Source organism: Pinus tabuliformis, chromosome 2_1 (genome assembly GCF_031772625.1).
Source record: "Pinus tabuliformis cultivar Carrire ecotype Pingquan chromosome 2_1, CPIR1, whole genome shotgun sequence".
NCBI lineage: Eukaryota > Viridiplantae > Streptophyta > Pinopsida > Pinales > Pinaceae > Pinus > Pinus tabuliformis.
The window spans coordinates 29,281,500-29,308,905 of NC_142299.1; the positions used below are offsets into that span (position 1 = coordinate 29,281,500).

At 37.3% G+C, this 27,406-nt stretch overlaps 1 long non-coding RNA gene across 1 annotated transcript; it reads left to right on the plus strand.

Annotated features, from left to right (window-relative positions):
* Positions 1-10,536: 10,536 nt before the first annotated feature.
* Positions 10,537-25,744, plus strand: LOC149198625 (uncharacterized). Its single transcript, XR_016253730.1, has 3 exons — positions 10,537-10,710; positions 10,841-10,989; positions 25,226-25,744. It is a non-coding gene; the product is annotated as an uncharacterized LOC149198625 (long non-coding RNA).
* Positions 25,745-27,406: the final 1,662 nt, after the last annotated feature.

Genomic DNA, 27,406 nt, shown 5'->3' on the forward strand with positions numbered 1-27,406 from the left:
AGAAGTACCTGTAAAAACAAACAGAAGACAAAGAACTGATCAAAGCAAAAGATCTATTGAATATAAGCGAATGGAATCAGATACATTTCACACATATAAGAATTACAAGACAATACAAACATATGGGAGAAAGGTTCAGATACTTTATTGAATAGAAGAAGGAATTACAACCATTGTGTCTGATTCAAAGTCATTCCTCCAGCTTGGATCCCATCCACATCACATCAAAAGCATGAAAAACTTGTAGCATTACAATATTTGCTTCAAAGCCAATTCTCATAGCAACATTATCTCCTTACAATTCAACATAATCCAACCCTTGATCACTTAGATGAGTGGTCAATTTATAGGGAGATGAAGGAGGTTTTGTCATAAATGGTGGTATTGAATGGCCTTCCATACTTAGAATTAGTTCCATGGAGGAAGGGATGAGAGGATATGATGCATCTTAACTCATTCCTCATCCATTTTCGAGCTCATAGGAGTTGATGAGTGAGGGAACCTTCTAGATTACTCCAAAATATAAGAATATTCCCCAAACCCTATGTGAATTTCGCTCAATCTTGCCCAGCACAGGTGAATGGAGGCCTAAGTGCTTTGCAGAGCACCCTAGCATGGACTCAACTGCTCTGTAGTGCACCCTTAAATGAGCCTACCTGTGCTGGTCCCTCTAGAGGTCATTTCAGGATGTCTTTATGTCATGAAACTGTCTAGGAAGGAGGCATTCAAAAGGGTGACTTGTTTAGGGCATGTAGCCACTGAAATTAGGGTTTGATAAGCCCTAAAACACATATCTGGATGATGGGAGTGATGTACCCAAATGGATCTGTAACACCATCAAACCCTTGAAAATCCTAGTTTCTCCATTGAACTCTCAATAAATAGGGTTGAAAATCCCATTTCATGGATTGATCAAGCAAATGAAAAAAAGTGCCAAAGATAGCAATGCTCACTCACTGAAGGGCGACTCCTCAGATTTAGCGGAAAACACAGGTTGGATCCAAGTTGGAAAAAAACGCAAAAAAAAATCGCCAAGGAAAATGAGAAGCCAATCAAAATCAAATAAAAAAGTAGCAAAAAATGGAATGTAAATGTATTTGGATCTTGGGAGTATTTTGGAAAAAAATTAGCTAGAAAGGAAACAAAAATTTTGTATTATGGGGTACTCGCTTGATTATTTGGATTGATCCACCATGTTCAATCTCAAGCCCACAAGGGATATTGGTAACTTTGAAGAAATGTAACAATTCTAGGCCTAGATCCCAACCTTCTTTGTTAATAAAGCTCTCATATCAATTTCATTAAAAAAAGTATGTTGAAAATTTAAGGATTTTTATACTCATGATATTTGGATTTAATTCCACAGGTGATAAATGTTGAACTTTTAAGGTGTTTCAAAGTCATGATATTTTATCTTAATGTCATGGTTGAAAAATGTCAAAATTTAAGGTTTTTTTGGAGTCGTGATATTTATCTTTAATGCCATGGTTGAAAATTGTTGGAATTTTTACGTTTTTTATTGGAATTTTAAGGTTTTCTAGAGTCATAATATTTAATTTGTAATGTCGTCTCTAAAATATGTTGAAATTTAACAGGGGAAAAAAAGAGTTGATGCAACAATAACACTTTTCGATTTAGAGGTATTTTTTTCATGTTTATTGCACAAAAAAATAGTTTTTAATGTCACTCTTAAAAGAAAAACTTGGAATTATTACCCGGAAATAAATAAATAAATGTTGATGCAACATCAACACTTTTAGTTTTCGGGGTGTTTGTTTATGTTTATTGCACAAAATTTTTGGTTTGTTATGTTATTGCTATAATTTTTTTGGAATTTTAACTCGAAGAAGAAGAAGAAGAAGAAGAAAAAAATGTTGATGCAACATCAACAATTTTCGTTTTCGGTGTGTTTTTTCATGTTTTTTGCTCAAAAATAGAGGTTTTTGGGCTAGAGTTCTCGTTTTGAGGTCACAGTTCTCGTTAAGTTGGTAATTTTGTTGAAAGGGGAGAGAGGGTCACCTTGGAAAGTACCACAAGATGTTAAGGGCTTAGCGAGATAACCATTCAAAAGAATAGAGAAGAAGGATAAGGAAATGAGATCTTTGATCTAGCAAAGCCAAAGGTTTGAAGGATTTGGAAAATATGGGCCTAATTAAGTTTGTCAAGGGATTTGGAGAGATCGATTGTAAGTGACATGCCTAGATTTTTAGATAGTTTTAAGGAATGAATGGTTTCATGGGAAATCATGATACCATTGAGAATTTCCTGCCCTCCAACATAACTTAATTACTTAGCTGGAAAGAGATGAGGGAGTAGGGGTTTGAGGTAGTTGGAAATGATCTTAACGATCACTTTATATACAACATTGCAAGGGGAAATAGGCTTGAAGCCGTTAGGGTCTTCCACGCTGTCTCTTTTAGGGACAAGAGTGAAGTAGATGACATCAAGTGCTTAGAGTATGATTCGAGATCTATGTGATTCATCCACTACTTCCCATATATCAATTCATATTGTTGTGCAACAAGATTGGGAGAAATCAATTGTAAAACTGTCCAAGCCTTGGGCTTTTGTTTCTAAGCATGGATTTTATCACTAATTCCACTTCTTCTATAGTGATTTCTCTTGGAAGGGCTTCATTTTGTTTACTAGTGACTAGCAATGGGATATTCAATAGAATTCTTTGTATGGATGCATCTTGTTGTGGCTTTGGATCCGATGGGAGGTTTTTGTAGAACTAGACTAGCTCTTATTCCATATCCTCGTGGTCCAATACCTTGATGCCTTCTTGATTCTTTAAGGGGGAAATATGATTGTGGTGGCGATGTGCAACATATACTTGTGAAAGAAAGATGTATTTTCTCCCCTTATTTTATCCAACGGATTTTGGACTTTTGCTACCAAAGAATCTCCTCCTGTTTTCTTCATTCCTCGAGTTGGGTTAGAAGTCTAGCCTCTTGCTTGATTAATTCATCAAAACTACCCTATGGATGGATTCTCACTAAATGCTTTCCATTTAAGTAGATGATATATGGTTGTTCCATCTGTGTTTCATTTCTTCCCACCATTCCATGACGTTGTTTTGAAATGCAGGGTGTTGAATCGAGAATCTTTCCAAGCAAAATGACTAGTTTTTTGGTTGAGCTTTGATGTATATATCTATCTTAATTTACCAATGGTTTGATCCATGACTTGGGAGAATAGAGCTTCCATAAATATATCTCAGGCCATGGTATTCTCTGAGATGAGGAATCTATCTAGTTTGGAGGTTATTTGTTGCAAACCTCATTTGCAATTGTTCTAAGTATGGATGTCATTAATGGTGTCCAAATTGAGCATATGGGAAGAAGCTATTAAATCTTGGAAAATGATAGAATCTGACTCCAATTTTCTAATCCCCCCCTTATTTTCCTTGACGGATTTGATCATATATAAATCTCCACCTAGAATCTTGGGAACTAGAGATATTAGAAGGTTGAGCTACTCGATTGAATCTAGGGATTGGACTTTATCTCAGAGCAACGTAGGACCACAAACATTTGAGAGGAAGTAGGTTTTTGTAGACCCAATGAGTTAGAATTGAATAGGTGAAATTTTGAAAAAGGTGAATATGTTAAGAATAAAGACTTATTGAGAATTCCAGAGAATAGCTAGGCCACTAGGCCGTCCTTGGGCATCGATCACTAATAATTGGCAGCCACATCGCCATTTAGTTGTTAGTTGACTTATAGGCTTGCAAGAAATTTTAGTTTCCTAGATCATCAAGAAGATTGGATGTTCTAAATTCCATTTGGATTTTAGAAGCGTATTTCCTTTATAGTTGAGGCCTCTAATATTCCAAGATATAAGTTTCATGGAGGGGAGGAATTGGTGGAGGGTTAAACCTCTGAGATTAGCTTGATTTTGCCCTAGTTGACCAGGATTTCCCCCAGTTATTCAAGGATTTGTTTATTTCTCTTCTGTTCTTTTTTCTTTTCATCTATGTGGGGTTTTGTTGTTTCCTTTAGGGGAATGGACATGAACCCCAAGTGGACTAACACTTGTTGTCCTATGGAGGATTTTTTAGCCCAATGGCGATATTTGAGAATAGATTTACTTAGAATTTTTAAATAGTGTTTAGGAACGGAATTGGGGTATTTTCCTTTCCAGGATTTTGCAATGCTTGGGAGGTTAAAGGAATCAAGGTCCATATCTTCAACTTCATCGTTGAGGTGGGAAATCATTGAATCTATTGAAAGTAGCTTCTACATCACTAATTTCAAGCTTTCTTTGGAAGTGGGTGGGGGAATCTAATTAGAGATATTGGGATTGCTTGAGTTAAGCATATCAAATTCGGGAGGGGAGAGTCGATGGGTTGAGATTAGCAAGCAGGTCAAAGTAATTGCTAGTAGCAAGGTTGGGGGGGTCAAGGGTTGTGACGACGATTGATCAACTTGGAGAAGCCATCTTGGTATAAGTGTTAGGGTTGATTCAGAGAGATCAAGAGAGCGAGAAGGGGGCAATTCTGATAGAGATGTAGATATTTGTGGCAACATTGACATCTACATGTAATATGCTTATAATCCAAGGTTTGCTTCCAAAGGTCATCTTGGTGGTAAATGTCTATAGATTTAGGCAAGGGTTCCAATATGTTCTTGTAAACATTGATACAAGCATAGGATATACACCTCATTTGTTTTATGGCCTCCAAGACTTTGATGAAGTTCCCCAACATATTTCTAATACTAGCTAGTGTCTCTTCTCCCATAATTCTCTGGGCAAGGAATACATTTGAATCCAGATTGGAGCTTTTGTGAAGTCTGTCTTGATTTATGTAGCTTGGGAGTTACTCCACAACCTTGGGTACTAGGTTTGTGTAAGTTGGCACCACAAAAGGGTTTTGTGGGCAAAGTACCCAAGCAATGGATTTTGCACCCAAAGTTCTGGGCGCACAACCAAGAGGAGTTTTGAGGTATGAACATTGTTGCAAGTGGAGAATCCTTAAAGGAACCAAGGGGTCCTAGGGCAACCATGGAGGCATTTATCAAATGAGAGAAACTATTTTTTATTTATATGTAGTGGGCTAATTGATAAGATGTTCAAGTTGGCCTGGCTTGAGAGGTGTCCTTTGGACAAACACACATAATAAGTGAAAAAAATCAAAGGAGAAGGACAACTAAGGGAGCCACAACCTAGAGGAGCCTTTTTAAGTGAAGGAGTCGAGTTTGATGTCTTTTTATGTGTTTGGTCTATGACGAGTTAGGCAGCTTTTAGGCCGAGCTTAAAAAGCATATTTTTGTGCATGTAATGGTGTTATTTCTCTGTGCACAAGTCATTCTTATTTTCTCTGTGTTTTCAAGAGGGTCGAGCCCTAGTTTGGGAGCAGATTTAAGGTAGCATTAACTTGGAGTAGACACATGATTAAGGCTGAAATACCTTGTGAGACAACGCAAGAGGAAGGGCTTGTAAGTGGAGGTATAACACAAGATTTGTGAGGAGATTGGGCTGCAAATTTAGGGCTGACATGGTTGTACATGAAGCCCTAATTAGAGGGTAAAAAATATCAGGTATATGCATAGGTCATGAAGCAATTAAGGGAATAAAAGAAGAAGGTCTAAACCAAAGGTATGTTTGTCTTTCCGTGTTTGATGTTTTGCAAGGTGGTGTAGGTCCCAGTTGGATAGTTTTGTAACAACTTGTGTACATTATTGGAGGGCTATTAGAAAGTTGTTTGTGTGCCCTAAGTATAGTCCCTTATGAAGGACAATAAGCGTTGTTAATGAGAAGGTGGTTTTGGGCTCTAGTTCATTGACTTGAAGTGTGCATGGTTAATGATAATAGGGTTGTCATTTGTGCCCTATTTTAGTAGTTGGCAATAGATCAACTTCAGTGACAAGAGGGCTACCTCCAAGCCCTAAGTATGGCCATCTTTGGAACATCAGTGTGGCATAAGTGGGCAGAGTATGAAGTCCCTATGTGCTAGTATCTTTGAAAGAAGAAAGAGCAGCTAGAGGGTAGATTGTGTTCAGCCAAAGTTCAATGACCCAATGGAGCAATGATCATTGAAAGTGGCATATTGTTAAGCTGTAGAAGGGAAGGCAAAGGAATGCCATATGTGTTCAAGGTACGTGGACTGAAAGGGGTTGTGGAGCACTACATCAGCAAGTAGGTCAATTGTACTTTGTTCAGGGTAGATTGGTCATCATAGTTGTTGATAACAAGCCCTAGTTGTTATCTTATATTAACATTGATTGTAAGGTCCATGATCCCTAGTATGGGAGCCCTAAGATTTGTGTATTAATGATTTGTAATATAACAACGTTTGGTTGAAAAAATTATCTTGTGTACTAGTTGATTCATTGTTGTGCGAAGTAGAAGTGTTGTGGCATTTGATTTCATTTATGATTGTGATCTTAGAATCAAACCAGATTCTTGAGTGTTGTGGAAAAATCAACATGGTAGCAGAGTTACTTTGAAGGGCCAGTGGATTAGAGTGTACACAACGAAGCAACTTAGAGGGAGCTGAGATTTTCTAGATCATGGAGCAGAGGGTTTAATGGAGAACATGGAGATGTGGTCTCAATAGGCTACATGGCGGGATGGGATGGGAATTCTAGTGGATCAGTGGAGAACTCGGTGAACAACAATTTGTTGTGTAGCGGTTTACAGATCACAAACTTCCTTTGACTTGTCATGGATCATTGGGACTGCTCGAGGGTTGCTTTGGCATGGACTAGTTGTCTTTGTGTGATGGGTAAGATGTCGACATGCTAGTTTCCTCTTTGGGCAGTGATGTTGCACAACCTAGATTGGAGCCATGTGCACATGTGGTTTTTGACCCAGGAGGATGAGATTGTTTGCAGGGTTGGTTTACTGTGTGATGTGGTCCGTGTTCGACCGTAGCTCAGACTGGACTTGTAGGACACAATATTAGCGAAAGTATGAGCCAATGGAGATCATGTAGTCTTAGAGGGAGTATAGCTTTAGAGGGAGATTCCCTATGGAAGTTTGATATCTTTAGCTTCTGACGAGATGAGGCAAAGACACTACCAAGATGAGCATGGTTCATTCTACATGGTATGTTGTAGTGGTGAATGCCAGGAGTTGGGCTAGTGTCGCTAGTAGTGATGATGATGATGAGATACTTCCAAGTGGTGGAAGTACCTCCCTCACTAAGAGGGAGTGTTGATTTATGTAGCTTGGGAGGTACTCCACAACCCTGGGTATTGGGTTTGTGTGAGTTGGCACCAAAAAAGGACTTTGTGGTTGAAGTACCCAAGCAGTGGGTTTTGGCACCCCAAGTTGTGGGCAAGAAACCAAGAAGAGTTTTGATGGTTTGACCATTGTTACAAGTGGAGCACCTTTAAAGGAACCAAGGAGGGCTTGATCAAATGAGAGAAACTAATTTTTATTTATATATAGTGGGCTAATTGAAAAGTTGTTCAAGTCGGTTTGGTTTGAGAGGTGTCCTTTGAAGGGCTAGTCATTGCCCAAGAGAAACATATAAATAAGAGTGAGGCTCATTTGATCAAACACACATCATAAGTTCAAAAACATCAAAGAAGAAGGACAACTAAGGCAGCCACAACCTAGAGGAGCCTTTCCAAACAAAGAAGGAGTTGAGTTTGATGTCTTTTTTTCTATGTTTGGTCTAGGACAAGTTAGGCAAATTGTAGGCTAAGCTTGAAAGGCATATTTTTGTGCATGTAATGGTGCTATTTCTCAATGTACAAGTCATTCTTATTTCTTTGTGTTTTCAGGAGGGCCAAGCCCTAGTTTGGGAGCATATTTGAGACAACGTTACCTTGGTGTAGACAACGTTAGTTTGATGTCTTTTTTTCTATGTTTGGTCTAGGACAAGTTAGGCAAATTGTAGGCTAAGCTTGAAAGGCATATTTTTGTGCATGTAATGGTGCTATTTCTCAATGTAAAAGTCATTGTTATTTCTTTGTGTTTTCAGGAGGGCCAAGCCCTAGTTTGGGAGCATATTTGAGACAACGTTACCTTGGTGTAGACCTGCGATTAAGGGCCAAAATACGTTGTGAAACAGTGTAGGAGAAAGGGCTTTTAAGTGGAGGTATAACACATGATTTTTGAGGAGATTGGGCCGTAGATTTAGGGATGACGTGGCTATGCAGGAAGCCCTAATTAGAGGGCCAAAAATATTAGGTATATGCACAAGTCTTGAAGCAATTAAAGGCAAAAAAGAAGGATGCCCAAAATAGAAGTATGTTTGTCTTTTTGTGTTTGATGTTTTGTAAGGTTGTGTAGATCCTGGTTGGACAAATATGTAGCAACTTGTGTATAGTATTGAAGGGCTACTAGAAAGTCGGTTGTGTGCCCTAAGTACAATCCCTTGTGAAGGACATGAGGGTTGTTAGTGGGTAGGTGGTTTTGGGGTCTAGTTCATTGACTTGAAGTGTGGATGGTTGATGATAAGAGGGTTGTCATTTGTGCCTTAGTTCAATGGTTGACAATGGATCAACTTTAGTGATAAGAGGGCTACCTCCAAGCCCTATGTCTGGCCATCTTTGGAGCAACAGTGTGGTAGAGTTGTGAAATCCCTATGTGCTGGTGTCTTTGAAGGAAGAAAAAGCAACTAGAGGGTAGATTGTGTTGGGACAAAGTTCAGTGACCTAAAGGAGCAGTGATCATTGATAGTGGTAGATCATTGAGCTGCATAAGGGAAGGAAAATGAATCCCAAATGCGTTTAAGGTACATGGACTGAAAGGGGTTGTGGAGTGCTACATTAGCAAGTAAGTCAATTGTACTTTTTTCAGGGTAGATTGGTAATCATAGTTGTTGATACAATTCTCTTGTTGTTGTCTTGTATCAGGGTTGGTTTTAAGGGCCATGATCCTTGGTATGGGAGCCCCAAGATTGTTGTATTAAAGATTTGTAATATAACAAAGTTGGGTTGAAAATTTGATCTCATGTATTAGTTGATTCCTTGTTGTGTTTATTCTATTGTGCAAAGTAGAAATGTTGTCGCATATGAGTGTGTTTGTGATCGTGATCTTAGACTTAAACCAAATTCTTGAGTGTCATGGAAAAATCAATAGTCTGCTTTGTTAGGGACAATTCTCTTTGTCCAAAACCTTAAGTAAGGCATTGCATAGTTGAAAAAGTATGGGTCATTCTCGAATGTTTACATTTAGTCTTGTGCGTTGGCAAAGATAATGGTGAAGAAGTCATTACCCCCCAATTCTAGCTTGATATGACCCTTTGGTTTCCATTTTTGCTAGATCCATTGAGAGAGGGCTTTCTTCAAGGGCCATAGGCCTAAAAATTTGCTTATGAGGGCATGGTCTCTAATGTATTGGATATATTCTCCAATACTATTTAAGTGGAATTCAAACTTAGGATATGTTGCTGCTTTCGGGAGGCAACGCCCTAGGGATCTATGACTAGTCTTTGCTTTGTTTGCTACATTCCTTTGTTGGCTAGTTTTACTCTCTTTTGTAGTAGCCTAAGGTTTTGGAGCCCCTTGGTTCGAAGGAGATGCCAAATGTTTGAGACGTTGGTTTTGCACTGCTACTTTGCTATAGGCTCCCTCCTATAGCACGAACCATTCATGAAAACTGACACTAAGATAAAGAATTATCGACTGCTGATTTTTCTCGAGTCTTCTTTAATTTTAGCTTTTAACCTACCATGAAGAAAAATAAATATTTTATTTAATATTAATAATAAATAAATTTTAAAATATCAATTTTATAAAACTTTAAAATTAAAATAAAAAATATAAATAATTCTTCAAATTATTATATTTTAACAATAGTGTGACTTTTTGGAAGCTTTTCTGGTCGATCAGGTCTAATCTCTTTAAAGTCTAAGAGGAATTCTTTGAAATCACAAGTTTGATGGGTAACCCCTGCACAATAAAAGTGCCCTAAGAGTTTTTCACGGGTGCTGAATCCATATATACAATAAAAAAACCTAATTTAAATAACACAAATCAAGATTTCATCTCAAATGTTAAAAAATCACACTCAAAACAACTCCATAAATTTTTATTATTATTATTTTTAATACCTCAACTCAATAAATTATTATTATTATTATTATTATTTTTTTTTTCCGAAGGTGGCAAAACCTATCAAACTCAGGTGTCAAACCAACAGTGAGGACAGCCATCTCTGGCTGCTATCGGCGAATGTCGGTTTGACTCATCACTGTTATCAAGGAAAACCACGCCACCTGTAATAACCCGCTGGTGGTCCGTAAGGGAGCAGGCTTTCACTCCTGCCAGATGCCTCTGGGTCTTGGGCCGTTAACCTGTTTCCTTACGTCCGAGGAAGACGAGCTCTTAGCCAAGCAGAAGCAGTGTTACGGCATACACCAGGTCAGCTCCATAAATTTTATTATTATTGCTCTTAGCCAAGCAGAAGCAGTGTTACGGCATACACCAGGTCAGCTCCATAAATTTTATTATTATTATTATTTTTAATAGCTCTATTTATTAATCCAAAGCCAAATTTAAACTGAAGATTTAGTTATCAATACTCCACCCAACTCTCGACATCCCACTGACTTTGCGTCACTTTATATTAACGAAAAATCCCCGAAAGGCTGATTAAACCAGTATATAAGCTCATTCTAGAGAATACGAAAAACATCGCTGCTCTATGCGCTCCTTCTGCACCCGAAACCCGGAGGACAACGACTCATTTCACCATTCCTGCAATTAGATAGGTTAATAATAAGGCCATCCGCAGAAGCCCAACATGCCTGTAAGTGTTTTTCTATTTCTGTATGCCCTACAAACTCACTGATTTGCATTTTTCCCTATAATATGGCACCATAATTAATTGTCCGTGGAATGTTGGATCTGTTGATTTTTGGGTTTTAATGGAAGCACAGCTACGGAGGCTTTTAGAGTTAGAAGCACCAGGGCCTGTGCGATATTTGATGGGGGCAGTCATCATGATGGTGGGAGTGGTATTGCCAGTGGGATACATGATGTTCAGAAACAAACGCGTCCCCTCCTCTTCTGTTTACTCCAAGCAGACGTAGGTGCGCTTATGCCTCATTTCTTCTCAGTTTCATGAACATAAATGAATTATTTGTTAAAGTTTCGCGACCCTGAGCAGTATATGAAAAACCTGGTTTAAATGGGTCTGTACTTGTGTCCATATCCAGTGCATGCAATGCATAAATTCTAGGGTGGATATCAAAGCCTGGTAAAAATTGGCATGTGTTAGTGTCCGTATTCAATTCACCCAATGGATTGTTGAAATGGCCCATATCAAACCAGGCTTTAGATGGGCCTGTGCAAGCGGCTATATTTAATTCACCAATACATGGTCTATTTGGTGCACATGAAACCTTGGTTTAATGGGTCATGGGTCTTTGTGTGTTCATATTCAATTCATCCAATGCATCATCATCTGGATGGTGTATTTCAAACCCTGATTTAAATGCGTCTGTGCTAGTGTCCATACCCAATGCACCCAGTGCACCATTATATAGATCTCCCACACAAAAACAATGTGTTGAGGGATTAGGCACTCAATTCTCTTGGCGTATTAATAAAATTGGAAAAAACATAACACTCAGATCTTGAGATGACGCATTAGTTCAATAAAAGATTTTTTCCAACAAGAAATCAATTCAGGGCATTTGGAGGAAGAGACATTGTAATGCCCACAAGAACATTGAGCTTGAGGAATTGGAACAACGCATGTTTTTCCAATCCAAGAAACAAAATTGGACGGATTGAAATGAATATGAAACTTAATGCATCATCTGGATGCTTGATATCTAACCCAGGTTTAAATGGCCATGTAATGATGTCCACTGTCAATTTTCTCCATGATTGAGGAATTGCAGCAACGCTTGTTTTTCCAATCCAAGCAACAAAGTTAGAATAATTGAAATGAATATGAAACTTAATGCATCATCTGGATGCTTGATATCTAACACAGGTTTAAATGGCCATGTAATAATGTCCACTGTCAATTTTCCCCATGATTAATCTAGATGGTGCATATCAAATCTGGGTTTAAACGGGTCTGTGCTAATATCCATGTTCAATTCATCCATTGCATCATCTAGATGGTGCATATCAAGCCCGGGTTTAAATGAATTTGTAGTAGTGTCCATATTCAATGCACCATTAAACAGATCTGATATACATTGGGGAATTCCTCACAAATTTTGTATGGTACTTGCTTCTCTTGGCGTAATAATAAACTTGGGAAAAACATGTCACTTAGATATAAAAATGGTACATTAATCCGGCAAAAACAACTATGCCCACGAGAAATCAATTCGGGGCATTCGGGAGGAGAGACATTCTAATGTACACAGGAACACTGAGCTTGAGGTATTGGAAACCTCTAGGAAAATTAAATTGTTATTTGTAGATAAAATTTTGGAAAAGGGAACATTGGAAGTTGGAACAACACTAATTTATTCAATCCTAGAAACAAAGGTGGACTAATTGAAATTAAAATGAATATGAGATGCGAATAATAAAAAAGGGAGCGAACACACCTGCAAACACATTTCTAATCCCAATCCACACGGATAGCAGTATTTTTTTCATAAGAAAAAGGATCATAATTAATATTTACAACAAAATGACATAGGCCTCAGCTATATCCAAAAGGCCTGTAACTCCTGAAAGCGGATAATCTGTTCACTTATAGGTTCTTATGGGGGTCCGTTCTTAAAACTTGGGCTTTATAGCTCATGTTTAAAACAATCAGAAGATATCTTTCAAAGTCAATGGATAGGCAAGATTACTATTATTTTTTGGGTGCTTCATCACTTACCATGTCTGATATGACGATGGTTTATGAGGTATAATTCCTAGCAGCATATATATTGATGGCTGGTTATGAAGAACACAGTACCGGACTTTGATTTCCTTCTCATCTCAATGCTCTCTGAACTGGTCGAGGCCAAAAGCCAGAATCAGATTAGAACCGGTAAAACATATATGGCTTCATTTTACAATTCTTGTTCTGACACTGGAGGGTTGACTGTGATAGTTATATCTTTGATTTTGCAGCCAATTTCATTTCATCTCCAGTTGAGCAGTTAATGCCCACCAGTGGCAACTTTCCATAAAGTGCACTTCATTTACGAAACAGACTTCCCACATTCGCGGTTTTTATTCACCCAAACCTATTTTTCATCTTTGTATAACAGGCAAGGGAATCCTCAATAAATTGCAACAATTTCCACTTTGTTGGGCTTTATTGTCCCTTTTGGACAATAAAAGCAAATCAATCTCTTCCTAGCATTGATGATTTGTGGTTGTTCTTTGCATTTAGACAAGTTTGTCTCATCTTTGGTTGCACGTTGTTGTGTTCTTCGATCTCAGCGTCTCCATCTAGGATCAATACTTCACGCTCATCTAGCATCGGAGGTTTGAAAATTCCAGTCAACTGGAGCCTACTGTAGTCTACTGTGACAACCAAAGTTGTATAAAAACCATTGAGAATCCAATTCCATGACCGCTCCAAGCACATTTATGCTAGGTAGCATTTTCTCAAGTATAGGGTTCAAAAGGGTATAGTTGCTCTAGAGTATATTTAAAGAGATTGGCAGGTTGCAGATATATTGATGAAGTCCCTAGCAAATAAGAACTTCAAGATGTTCAAAGAGAGACTTGGATTTGTGGAAAACACTTTCATCAGTGAGAATGAGTGTTAGAATGTATCTTGGATAGTCTTCTACAGCGCACATGTGGCAATACTGGGCACTGCTGTGAACAGATCTGGGCGCTTTTGCAATGTATCTTGGATAGTCTTCTACAGCGCACATGTGGCAATACTGGGTACTCCTGTGAACAGATCTGGGCGCTTTTGCTACAGCAACTCAAACTACACAGTGACAGTGCATTTCTATCTAGATTTAGCAATATGGCGCAATAAATTATGTAGGAGTGATTACTGTTCTATTTCCAGCAATCTATCCTGAACTATTGTGCATGTTATCATCAGCAGTTTACATGAGTTAGTTCAGTGTTATTATAGCAGTTGTCTAATTTTAACTCAAGTCTAAGTTTAGTTAGGTAAGGTACATGCAGTCCAGTTAAGGGCACAGATCTCCAAAGGCCGCAGGCTTGCACTTTACTTGGCTCATTTATCCATGCAAGAAAAGCACACTAGGATTAGATGCTAAGACCACCTGTTTTGGCGCTGTTGTCCATTAGTCATGCTTGATCGTACCTTCTCATCTAAAAAGGAGAAAAGAGGGTTATAGGTTTAATAAATTCAGTTCAGCCACATGCAGTGAATTAAATTGTTATTTTTCCTGTAGTAGATTTCAGTTAAGAATTAATGGGAAAGCAATAACAGCTTTTGACAGTCCACCTACGGAGTTTCTGTCATATATTTTCAGCAGTATGTGTTTATAGATTCTAGCTGCTAGCATAATTAAAGTTGCAGTTTTCAGTGGCTTTCAGTTTTCAGCTATCTAGTTTTTTTTATAAATTCTTTTAGTGCAGAGCCTTACCGTGGTCTAGAAAATCTAATAAGAACCAGACAACCACATAATCAACGAGAAAATGGGGCTAGAGGGTTTTGAAGGATAAGAAACATGAACTCCCTTCCAAAAGTATATAATGCATATATAAAGAAAAAACTAAATAGTAATGTAATGTAGTGTCAAGACAGGAAAGGAAGGAGAGCAGGAATGGGCATGACACAAGAAACTGCTCTTCTGGTCAAGTTACTGATAACTTAGAGGATTAAGAATGCCAATAAAAGGACTAATAAAGTGGGTTTCATTTCTAAGGAAAATCAACTTGTGAACAACACCAGAGCGCACTAGTCCTGTTCTAAATAATACAGACTTGTATCATTGGGAAATATACCCGTCAGTAGAAATTTTCTTTCCAATTGGATTGAGACATAAAAGGACCCAATTGCACTGGGAGAAGCTCTCTGTTTAAGGAATCTGACACTTTCGAACCAGGATTAATAGAACCAAGAATTAGTTGTTTTGTTATGCAAAGGACGTATAGAAGTGGATTAAAAAATAAAAATCCCTTAAACTGCTTAAGAACATAACAATAAAATTCCTATTAAGAAAACAACAGCTCGGAATTTGAGATGAAATTTAACATAGGCCTCATGCTTTGTTGTATATAAAAGTACAACTGTACACATTCTATTTAATATTTATAATTCTTGGTATTTTGTCTTTCTTGACAGATTCCACTCCATGGCTCTACAGAAACTGCTCAATGACCTTACACTCGGATTCATCGCTGCACAAATGGGCATCAACCATTAGTCCTTAAGCTCTAAACCCTGTACAAATCCAGTGCACATGTTATATCCCTGTCTTCAAACTCAAGTGCCATGACTGCAGTAAAACATGATAACAGAAAACTGCATATATAAAAAGTGATAAGACTCACCTGGTATACTTGTGATCACCTGTGAAAAGTGGGGCAATGAAAACCCATAAATGGGATCAAAACACCATAAGGATATTGAGAAGTTGGGTACTGACACACACTATGAACATCACAAAAACTAATAATGATGGAGCAGAGGAAAGACTCACCAACATGACATAACAAGGATGCGAGCTCCACCTGTTACAGCATTGCAAAGATCAATTTTTTTCCCAAAATACGAGGAAAATGCATTAGAAGCAGATGAGCAGTAAATGAAAGGGCTTACGATTTCCATGCTCTCGGGAGGTAATTTTTCTTTGGTATTGAGAGTGAGCATAAATTTACGAACTTTGAGGGCATGGACTTCATTGTGAGAAGCATCCCACTTGCCCATTACAGAATGAACGAACTCCTCTGCATATTTCACCACCTTCCTCATTTTCAATTTTGTGTCTGCGCCCTCATGTCTATTGCCTACAGTGACAGTAGCTTATCTTGTTGAGAAAGCCAACCTCAACCAAGAAGCCTTAGTTCATGTTGCTCTGGATTTCAACACTTCAAATTGACCTTGAGGTGCACAGTGACTAAAATAGACTAAACCATTCACCATCTTTGTAGCATGGTAAACGAGCATAATCACCCTATAATTAATTAATAATTGCCCTAATAAAGGATTATTGTGGAGTAAGGATTGCAGTGTGTATATATATATATATATATAGACTCCTCATGGTTTCTACCAGCTCTAATGGCTCCATGCTGTCCTTGTGTCCATTAGATTCTGTCTCTTTATTTGTTGCACTTATATTCAAGCTTCTTCTTCATGACTTCAGGGTTTTTGTGCATCTTCCATATTTACTTTTCCTCTATGCTATTCTTCAATTTTGAACCCTACATGATCTAGTTGTAATTCTGATTTTGCATGAAGTGTGAGTACGATGAATACAGTTAGATATGCTTCATTTCTAGATCTATGGAATTTCCTTTTAAATTTTGGAAATTATGCACATTGTCAATTTTTTGCTATTTAAAGCTAAAGTCCTCCTTATTTTTCTGAAGAATCCAAAAGAACTTTTCCAAATTCTAATCTTTCATACTTATTCTCTACTGAATAAGCCATCCAACGAATACATGCCTTAATTCGAGTTCCAAGCTGAAAGTTATAGTTCTTTGAAGTCAAGAATTTTCAATGTTCCACCAAGTTTTTGTGAAAATTCCTAGTCCTCAAGGAACCCCTACTGCAGAAAATCTGAATCTACTTCACCTACTTGATTTTAGTATACATTATCAAGCTATCCTCTGAACATTGAAGCAAATTACTTCTGCAGCCTACACTGTTTTTAAATTTGATTTTCATGAAACAAGGAAACTGAGCAAAGAACAAGATACATAAGACAATTATTTTTGGACAAAATGGTCCCCGGAAAAATCCAATGTGGGAAAACCGCTGCAATAGCTCTGAGGGTTTATTATTATTAAGCAGTAATTTTGAATACAAATGCTGGTAGCCCTCTCGGCAAACCAGTGACAGAGAAATACAATGGCGAAAAATTTGAGTGAGTTTTACCTCACTTCACGTGGCAGACTCTGACTGATTCACAACAAGACTGGCTAACCCCGGCTACTTCTGCGTTGGCTCTGCGCAAGCCCTACATCAGCGCTTTTGCCCATTGCATCAGATTTCCCGGCAATTTCGACAGTTCCCGACAGTTTTGGCTTTCTATGTGGAAGACAACTTTCTCCTCTGCGTTGGCCCTTTTGGCTATGCATCAAGGTTGTGTGGGCTCAAACTGGCCCATTGTCAGTTCTCCTAGCTACTGCGTTGCCTCCACAAGCTTCTCTCCGCCTCTCTATCTGTATTCCTGAACTATCTATGCTCCTCAACTCAAGATCTCCCCAATCGATTTTCCACCTGAGAACTTCTCACCTTAGAAAATCGATTTCCTTAATCTCTTTGTGTCTTTCTAAATGAACGCTAAGCCTCCTTCTTATACTTTTCCTATTGAGACTTCAACGATCGAGATTAAGTCTCTAATCAACAGCTAAGATTAAAACGTGTCTTGATCTGCCTTCTAGATCATTCTCACCCATATTTTGATTAATACCCATAAATATTTTAATTTCCCCAAGTTTAGACTTAGGAACCCCATTAAAAATATTAATTATTTTAATAAAATACAATTCAGGTGGAATCTCACCAAACGGTTTCTGGGTTCTTTAGAACTCATGTGCCTTAGTCTCTCCACCAATTTTCAAGGCTAGAGCACTTCTGATGCGCTACCAAAAACTAAAAGTTTTTGGGATGGATGGATGTGAGAACGGGGAGAGACACATGGGGGATGTTTGGGAGCACCCCCAAATTTTAGGGAAATTTAGGGGGGATGTCAGGGTGTGTGTAGTAAGCATGACGCGAATTCAAATTCAATCATGAAATATAATGATTCATACATCATAAATGATTCAACAAAATAGAAATAGTAAAATATTGCATACAATGATATAGATTCATCGTTCATGATTCTAGAATCTACATTGATTTAAATTCATCATTTATTACTCAAAAATTTGATTAATACTTAGCAAAATAGTAGATATAAAGTCTGAAGATTGGAATAGTAAATTGAAATTAATCAAACTCAAAAATAGTAAAGAGTGGCGAGTCAAAGACTTGGTCTGAGGTCATCGGTGTCCAGGGTCAAGACTCAAAAGTTAAAATAAAAAATGAACAATGGATGATGAACTAATGTTATTAGAATTGGATTGGTGATCCAACTGATTGACCTCAAAATTGAGAATCCTTATAAAATTGGACCAAAAAATTGGTCAACCAAAAAGATACATAAATATTCAAATTTTGAAAAAAATACATAAATATTCATGTGCACCCATATGAATTCAAACCATGATACACAAATACATAAAGTTTCTCATATATGTGTGTGTGTGTGTGTAAGGGTGCATATAGCCAAAATAGCACTGAGTGTAGTCCATATTTGAATAAAAAATACATCAACCAAGAGGCTCTAGATGGTCTCTATAGTCCAAGAAAAATCATGCTACAACAGATATCTATCATCAAAATCATTTCCGATATTTGGATCCTCATCATTAATATCACCCTCGAAACTTTAAAATAAGATAGAAAAAGATTAATATGTCAAATCAAAATTTTGTTTAAGTGATGGGTACATTTTTACTAGCGTCATGTTAGAGGAGTTCAAAAATCAATGCCACCAACATCGAGGTACATAGAGGGCTTGGTGCTCTTGATTAAATGCTAGTTCCATAACCTTATACATGATAGAATCTACTAGAAAGGTTGCAATACCCAATCCTGAAATCCAAAAAACTGTTAAGTCTATTGGATTTTGAATGGGATCTAAAATTTTACTTTCTCCATATAAAATCCAAGGAGGTTGGAACCACTCTCAAGCATCTTGAAACAATTAATGTTAATGTTAATTCTGTTTTATCTTCCATTTTTCATCCTTTTACTTTAAGAATTTAACATTACCATTAGTTACATAGCATATTAAGCTTTCCCACTCATAAATTATTGTTTTTAGGCAAAATGCAGGGGGGCACCAAAAAGCACCCCTTTTGGGGAAACGTTTCTCCCTATGTTTCCTTGACTTTCCCCATAAGGGGGACAGGGAAATGTTTCTCTAGGCATCCCCCCATCCTGGGAGCATGGGAAATGTGGGGAGCTACAATGGGAGACACACCCCTGTGGGAACATTGGTAATTTTCCCCTTTTTCTACTCTTGTCTCATTAGTGCAATTAATCTCAAAGGTCAAATTTTGTCACTTGCAGAAGAAAATCCAGAGAAACTAAGAAAACTTGTGTATTGGGTTTGGATAATATCAATTGTGAGTGCACAACTCTCAAATTAATTATTTGATGCTCCAATCAAATTCTATAGCAATATAGAATTGTCAATTTTTTCCTTTTTCCACTTGAAATTTTTTAGCTGAAACTACTATCCCACAAATGGAGCAAAATTGGGAAATCTTTTGTCATACAAAGTTTTTGCATTGTTGAGGAGGTAAAATGTTGACAAGGATTTGTTTTCTAGATTGGTGATCTGTGATCCCTTTTCCTCCTCTGAAGTTTCAAAAAATACCCTAAAGTTTCTTGGAATAGTGGATTTTGGCTTATTTCTGCATCTCCATTCCAATTCTTTGGAATTTGGCCAAATGTTCCTCTAGGTTTCATCATGTCTGGTCTTGTTCCTTGCTATTCAAATTCATCAGCAATAGGGTCCGTCACTGAGAACCACTTTATTCTTTAAAGACCACTAATTTCCAATTTCTGGAGTTTTGGAGCAGATTTGGCCAATGACACTCATTGGCACTTTTATAGTCCTCCTTGCGGACCTACCCCTAAAATTTTGCCTAGTTGAGAGCCTTCTTGCTATTCTTATATCCAACACAGAATTTTGGCTCCAAACTTCATATTTTTTTTATATTTAACTTTATCTTGCCAGCTTGGCATGACATGGGCCTGCTGATATGGTAGTTAGGCCTTACATGTCATTTCCAATGTTTGCCATGTCATCCTCCTTTATTCCTAACCTGCCATGTCAATCCTTAGTTGCCTCCCTTCAGCTTTCTCTCTCTACTTCTTCAAATTCGTGGGCCACTTGTACCCTTTTGTCTTTATCTGCCACTTGCCACAATCCTGGTCATGGATGGGACAAGGGGTCCTGTGTTGTCACTTGTCCCTACATCCTCCACGTGGTGCACTATCCTTTGGTAATCTAGCGAGCTGAGGTCCAATGAGGAAGATCTCATTTTTGGGAGATAAGTGATCAGAGGTTAACATAGCTCTTGCTCTCTAAATATTGAACAACAATTGTTGGGTGTGATTGGATGGTGGGGATTGATTTCAGAATCAGAAGTGATTGACCCATAATTGGGTTTTTTCATCTTGAAATATCCAACGACAGAGATCCATTTGATTTGATAGTCTAGATCTATAATGAGCCAAAAAATGCTGTATCTTGAATGGTTATTTTCATTTCAAAATATCAAACAGTGGATAGGCTTCACAATTGATGAGTTGGATTCTTTCGAGGCTAGAAAATGCTCAATGGTTAACAAGGAGACTTGCTCCCAAAATGAATCTTGGGATGACACATGCTCCCCTCCAAATTTCACAGCAATGTAAAGATGGTTTTGGATACTGCCTTTATATCTTTGAAATTGCTTTGAAAATTGAAATACCACCCATCTTCATGGACTTTGCCCCGTGGTTGTCATCTGTGCAACCTAACTCCACGTGGCACCACTTGACACCTTCACGTCATCTATATAGGCCCATGTCATTTGTACAGTCCACATCATTTTTTTTTGAGTCATCGGAACTAGATTTTTTTTTACCAATTTCACAAATTTTTCGATTTCTTCCAAAGAATTACCTTAAATTCTCTAGGCTTGGCTTCACTAGTGGATTCGGCAATGTACCAACCAAATTTGATGCTGCTAAAACCACTAATCTTGGGATTTCATCTAGAATTGGGAATTTTTCTCTAATTTCAAATTTTCCACATGAGCATTGTATCAAAGCATATGTATGCAAGCTGCAGTCTTTTCTTGTATGATCTGATTTCTAGCACATATAGCCCAAGTGCTGTAACCTTGGCTTTGATACCACTTTGTAATGTGCCCAACACCCTTTGTTACAAATTTAACGTTTCTGTACTTTGACACCAATGTTTTCTTTGACCTACTATGAATATTATGAATGCAATATGCCAAGCAAGCTTATGCCAATGTAAATATCAGTCCCGATATATAATATTAACTGTTATTTAGCATAGAGTAAAATAAACATGCCTGTACCTGATACACATGTTTTCATTTAACCAGAGAGCAGTTTTGTTTTAAAATCAATGTTTTTATTTTTCTCTTGCTTTATATTCTCACTTCTCTAATCTTCACTTTTCATTATCGCTGTATTTTATTATTGTTGTCTTGCTCGTTGGGAATTTGGCTTCAGAATTGTATATCGTCAAATGATTTCCTTCCTCCTGTGAATGCCACTATTATCTACTATGACTAAAACACTTGCATATGGTCTTATATTATTTGCATATTGAAAATCTGACAATTATATTACAGGGTTACCCCCTGTGGTGTGCTGAGGACCAGCAGTTACACCTAGAGCCAGAGGACTATACCATCCTCAGTGAATGCGTGCCCAATTGTTTATATGTGGGAACAATCTGTGCACCAACACCTAGCCATTGATTACTTAGGAGATTAGGGTTAAGGATTTAGCTTAATGAAATTATAAAATAAGCCTACGGGAGAGGTGAAAGACACATTGTGATTCAGAGTGTGATTTTCTTAAGGAGTGAGATTCAAGAATTGAAGAGAAGGGAAAGGTCTGCAACAAGGAATTTTTGGGAGTGAAATTTAGGGAGCCCAAGCTAATGGAGAAGGTGGCTGGGTTTTTGGAGAGAGAGGTTGAGTTTTTGGAGCAGGCAGAAATTGGTGAAGGGAAGCCAAGTTCTTCTAGCTGGTTTTGTGCAGAGGAGGGAGGCTCAGTTTCAACTTTCCTAGTGTTCAAGGGGCCATATTGGTGGAGAAAGAGGAGGCCAATTTTTGCAGGTGGAGGAGCTGAGATTTCCGGGGCTGATTTTTCCAGTGAGGCTGAATTTTCAGAGGGCCAAATTTCTCTAGAGGCCAAAATTCCAGTGGGTTGAAATCTACGTTCCAATAGTGCTATATTTTCTGTGTATACTCTCTGGGTCAAGGACCTATTTTTTCCAGATTCAATAGAGTGAAGGAGGATTTGTTTGGGCATAAATTTTTGCTGTTCCTGTGGTTGATTTTCCTATTTTATTTCCTTTGCAATTTAATTTCTGAAGTTAAAAATACCAGTGTATTTATTTTCCAACATTTTTCAGAATTTTATTGAGCAAAGTATTTTCTAGGTACAAATTAATTGTTGAGGAAAAATAAATGAAACCTGGTATTAAAAGTTAACAAGATGATTTACAGATTTGAAATCTGACAATGTATAATATAAATCTTCCAATATAGATCCAGCTTCTATAGATCTACATCATAGATCCATAGCCAAACATATTGATCTGCACTCAATGCACGTTCTGACCTCTACAATTTGCAATCCGATTCTCCAATTTACAGATCTATTTCTCATTTTCCTCTAGATCCATGCTTCCTTAGAAGTCACAGAGCAGATAAGTTGGGTATATGGAGGCAAAACGATCATAAAAGGCGATCATCAAGGTGAGAGGAGCATTGCTGCCAAGGTGAGTAGCACTGTAGTCACTTCGAATTGAGGCACCTATGTCCAGATCTGCAGGACCAACCATTTAGGATCTAATTGTCATTAAAGAATTGGGGCACCAATTGATAATTGTGTCAAGGTATCTATTTCCTTCTGATGAATTCAGTGGGTATTTGATTTATGAGAAGAGTATCACCATGGTTATGTTGTTATCATTATGTCCATTTTCTTGTTGTAGAGCTAGCTTGAGAGTGAGTTTGTTAATCGGGAATGGAAGATAGTTTAAGGAAATCTAGCTCGAGAATTAATTGAAGAATCATCCGTTCGAAATCCAATAGGCAGTGGAGCAGATCATGTTTATGATCCATTTAAGATCTGATTGGTGTTGAAAATTGTAGTGAGTGGAAGGTCTTCTTTGGTGTGTGCCTTAGCCAGGAAGACCATGAGTTGTCCTTTGACCATGGAGCAAGTTCATGGAGATGGTGAGTTTATTTCTAGTTTGCGGGAATAATATTCACAAGTTCATGTGTAGTGTTGAAGGATCAGTTATGTGGACCCTTCTTCAGATTAGCTCCAGTTCGAGTGGCAGTTTGAGTTTATAAAAAGAGTTGGAAACTTCAGTCTTTTGATTGAAGGATGACGAGTTATAACTCCAGTGATGATTGGAGAAGGGGACCAATTTGACTCAGTTAACTAGCTAGTACCAACTCAACTTCCAAATTTGTAACTTGCCTATTATAGCATGGACTGAATCTATAAAGGAAGGACAAGAGGCACAGAGTAATTCAATCAGTTCTGTGCATAAAGGTTTGTGACAAGACAGAGCTCACGGGCTAGTGTGAGAGAGCCTTGACTTTGGAGCGCAGGAATTGTGCCCTAAAGAATAGGAGCACAAGTGTTCTAGGATTTAGGAGGATTGGTTGTGGTAGGTTGTGATCGGACCAGGCGGAACATGGTGTGTGATGAGATATTTAGAATATCAGAGGAGGTTTTTTCACAGGGAAAAGTTGGGTTGTATTAAAGGAATCTGAAAAAACAATTTACATTTGGCAGTTTAGCTGCTTAACAAGAAGCCAGTTATAAATCAGACAGAAAACCTAAAAGAAGAGCTGCAAGACAACTTTGATAATAAACTACCTGTTAGGGAATACAAGTGTACAAAATTTTCAATGAAGATCCAACCCTATCTCTTTAGCCATGTCAATTTATAATCTATCTATTAGAAACTTGAACAACTGGCTTTTCAACTTTTCATCTTTTTACATCCTTTCTGTTTCCATAAAATATTTTCTTTACTACAGATCTCAGATTCACACTTTTCAATACGATTTCCTTTTCAGCCAACATGCAAACATTGCACCATATCCTGGCATAATTATTCTTTATGTGTGTGCACTTCATAAAGTTAATTTTCCATTCTTACCATAGTAGCAAGATTCGGCTGTATTGGCATTTGGTGTACAGAAATTCATAGAAATTGAAAATTGGTGGATGTTTGATATAGCATGGAACAGTTAACTAAATGCTTAAATATATTTGCAATTTAAAATTCTTAAAGATGGACCAAATGTTATTATGTGTGTTGAAACTTGAAATATATTTAAATGTTTGAATTTCATGCTATAGTTTAGCCCACTCTGTTAAATTTAATTTTTAATAAAATATTGGAATTTCAACAATTTAACTTCAATAATTTAACTGTGCTGATATTATCATGCTATAATTTAACTTTTAATGATTCAAGCATTCATTAATTGTTAATATACGAGTAGATCTAGAATAACGGCATATCCTTATGCCCAATGATAATTCATACCATTTTTAACTCTACCATTGCATTCATGAATCTTCAACCTATATGCTGTTTCATATAAATGAACATAAACTTCAATGGCGTAAGAGAGTGATTTTGCAGAGCAATACAAAGTAACAATGGACACACAAAAACACGGGAATCATTTCAAACAAATTTGTGACTCTTGTTCTATGTAATAATATGAATGAACGTTGGAAGTCACACATGTTACTTGATCAACCTAAAAAAGATACAGGTATTGAGGTCATAAGCCTGGAATTATTACTTATGATTTGAAATTTATCTATATCATTCTGTTTCATTTGTACTTGAATATTGCTACTATGATTCATACACTAATCAGTTTGACTTAGTGTCAATGTCCGCATCACCGAAACTTAAGGTGCCATCATCTCCCATTGTTGGATCGGCCCAACATATCACCTATAATCTGGGATGATTTCTACATCATGAATTGATGCAAGGATATTGAAGAGTCTACAAGGGGTGGCGCACCTCATCATAGATCTATCCTATTTGTATAAGTTGTTACTCCATCCTCTGTAAAATGCACCCGTAAATTGAAAGTAGAGTTCTGGCAGTCATTTTTTCTAATCGCGATTGGATATTTCATTCAATCATGCTGTGTTTTGTTTTTTTGTGTTGTGTCTGTTTCCTTCTCGTCATAATCTATTTGGAAGTAAAAATTTATAGGATTGCTTTAGATTCAGATCTGGTGTTTGTTTGCCAATAAATCTTTCTTGTCTTGATTTCATGCATCTTCATTGAATTTACAGAATTGCTATGCTTATTATTTCCTTTTCATTTCAGGACTAAAGGTTTGACGTAAGGAGTGCAATGTTGTCCGTGCTCATTATTCTCTTCTACCTTATTGAAGACAATTAGGGTACACGCCAAGAATCCCAACACATCACGTTGGTGATTCTACTACCATATGGTGCATTTTATATTAGATAATGGTTTAGTATCTGCAAATGAAGCAAATTGCTTTTGACTATTGTGTTAAAGCCTAGTAAATAATTCAAGTGAAATAATCTTTTAGTAAGTTTGTACTGTTGAAAATTTTGAAACTGTTGTGGGCAGTTGTAGCATCGAAAAGAGGAAGTAAGGGGGTATCTTGATTCAGACTTCGTTAATGTATGTATTGTTACTGTCCTGCGGTTTGAAATCATTATTTGGTGTTTCTGAATCGATGTGTGAGTTTTTGCATCCTTTAGTTGCAGGTTAGCTTTGAGTAAGGCATCCAACATAAACAATGGTTATGTAATCTGTTATGGATGAAAGAACATTGGCTTCAGGATGTATAAAATAAAGTCTCAAATTTGTTAATTTAGTGCTTGGACAGATAAAGACTTGATGACTATCAACTGTCATTTCAGACAATTTGTGTGCACATATTTCTATATTAAAATATCTGGAGTATTTTCTATTAGATTTGAATCAGGCAGAGGATCATTCAATAGGAACGATGCCAGGCTATTTAGGACAAGTAGTAACCCTTTTGCATTTTGTGTGTGTCAAGATGACATTGCATGTAAGGCGTTCTAAAATCAAACAAGATTTAAGTTTAAACACATGGAAATTTAGCATGAATCTCATTCATGTAGTACTTGGATGATAACTGCATACAAAGAACTCATTCTTGTTCTGGACATGATTCTGTCCCATTGTTGTATCAGTGAGGACAGCTTTGAGAGGCTGGGGTTCAAGAAATGTGGTGGGATCTTTATCTCCTGTTTTTGTTCCATTTCAACAGCCTTCAGAATTTTGGGTTGTCTGACCTAATAATAATAATAATAATAATCTAATTTTAAGGTCATGGCCAAGTCAGAATTGTGGGTTGTCTGACCTAATAATAATAATAATCTAATTTTAAAGTCATGGCCAAGTCAGACACCAAATTGGTGTATGAGATTCCCCTGTTTATGGGACAAGGGATCCACCTCCGGACAGCCATTTGATTGCTAAAGTCGAGGTGTACATACTCTACAGCCCTCTAGATTTACCCTGTGATCTCTTATGATAACACACATGCTCTTAACCATTAGGCCCATTTAAGTTATACCTGGTGCATTACTAAGTTTTTCATCATATACTGCTCTTACAACTTAAAAGCTGACAGAATTTCCTTACCACATTCTGCTCTTATAACTTAAAGGTTGACAGAATTTCCTTACCACATTCTGCTCTTACAACTTAAAAGTTGACGGTCTTTTCTTACCACATGGTAATTGTTAATTTAATTCATTCACCTCTTATATATGATGACTCGATGGAGTTCAAGAATACAACTTCTTAAGACTTGAAAGAGTATGTGACTCATTTCACTGGAGCTCCAATAATAAAACACTGAAAACTGGGATTAATAATAAAACACTGGAAACTGGGATCTATAACAGACTAAAGTCCAATACAATGCAAGCCAAACACTCTTTTGACATTCTTTAGCATTGAGATATCTATATCTTTTCTGTAAAACATTATGTTCCCCAGGGATGCGTTCGCTGCATTCCCGACGTCCTGAGACTAGAGGATCAGGTTGAGAATGTGCCTTTTGCCATCTCTTTTCCAAAGGAGCATCCCGGGAAATTCAATATGAGATGTCTAGGCAGATCCTAAGGCTAGGATAGTTTATTAAATAATATAAAAGAAAACGATTGCTGTTTCTTTTTGTTTCTGTAAGAGCTTTACTAGTCATTTTAAAACCTCTCCATTTATGCTCAGCCTGGCGTCCTCCTTTTTGTTTTTCTCTGTTTTAATTTTTTTGTATCACATATGATCATCGATCATCTCTATTAATAAAATGTTATCATATGAAACTTTTATATCTTCTCAGATTGTGAGATTTTGATGCATGGATGCATCATTGCATGATGTATAGATTGGCTTAGTTGAACTTGTCAGATTGTGAGATTTTGATGCATGGATGCATCATTGCATGATGTATAGATTGACTTAGTTGAAATATAAGTTGGGTAATTGGATGTAGCG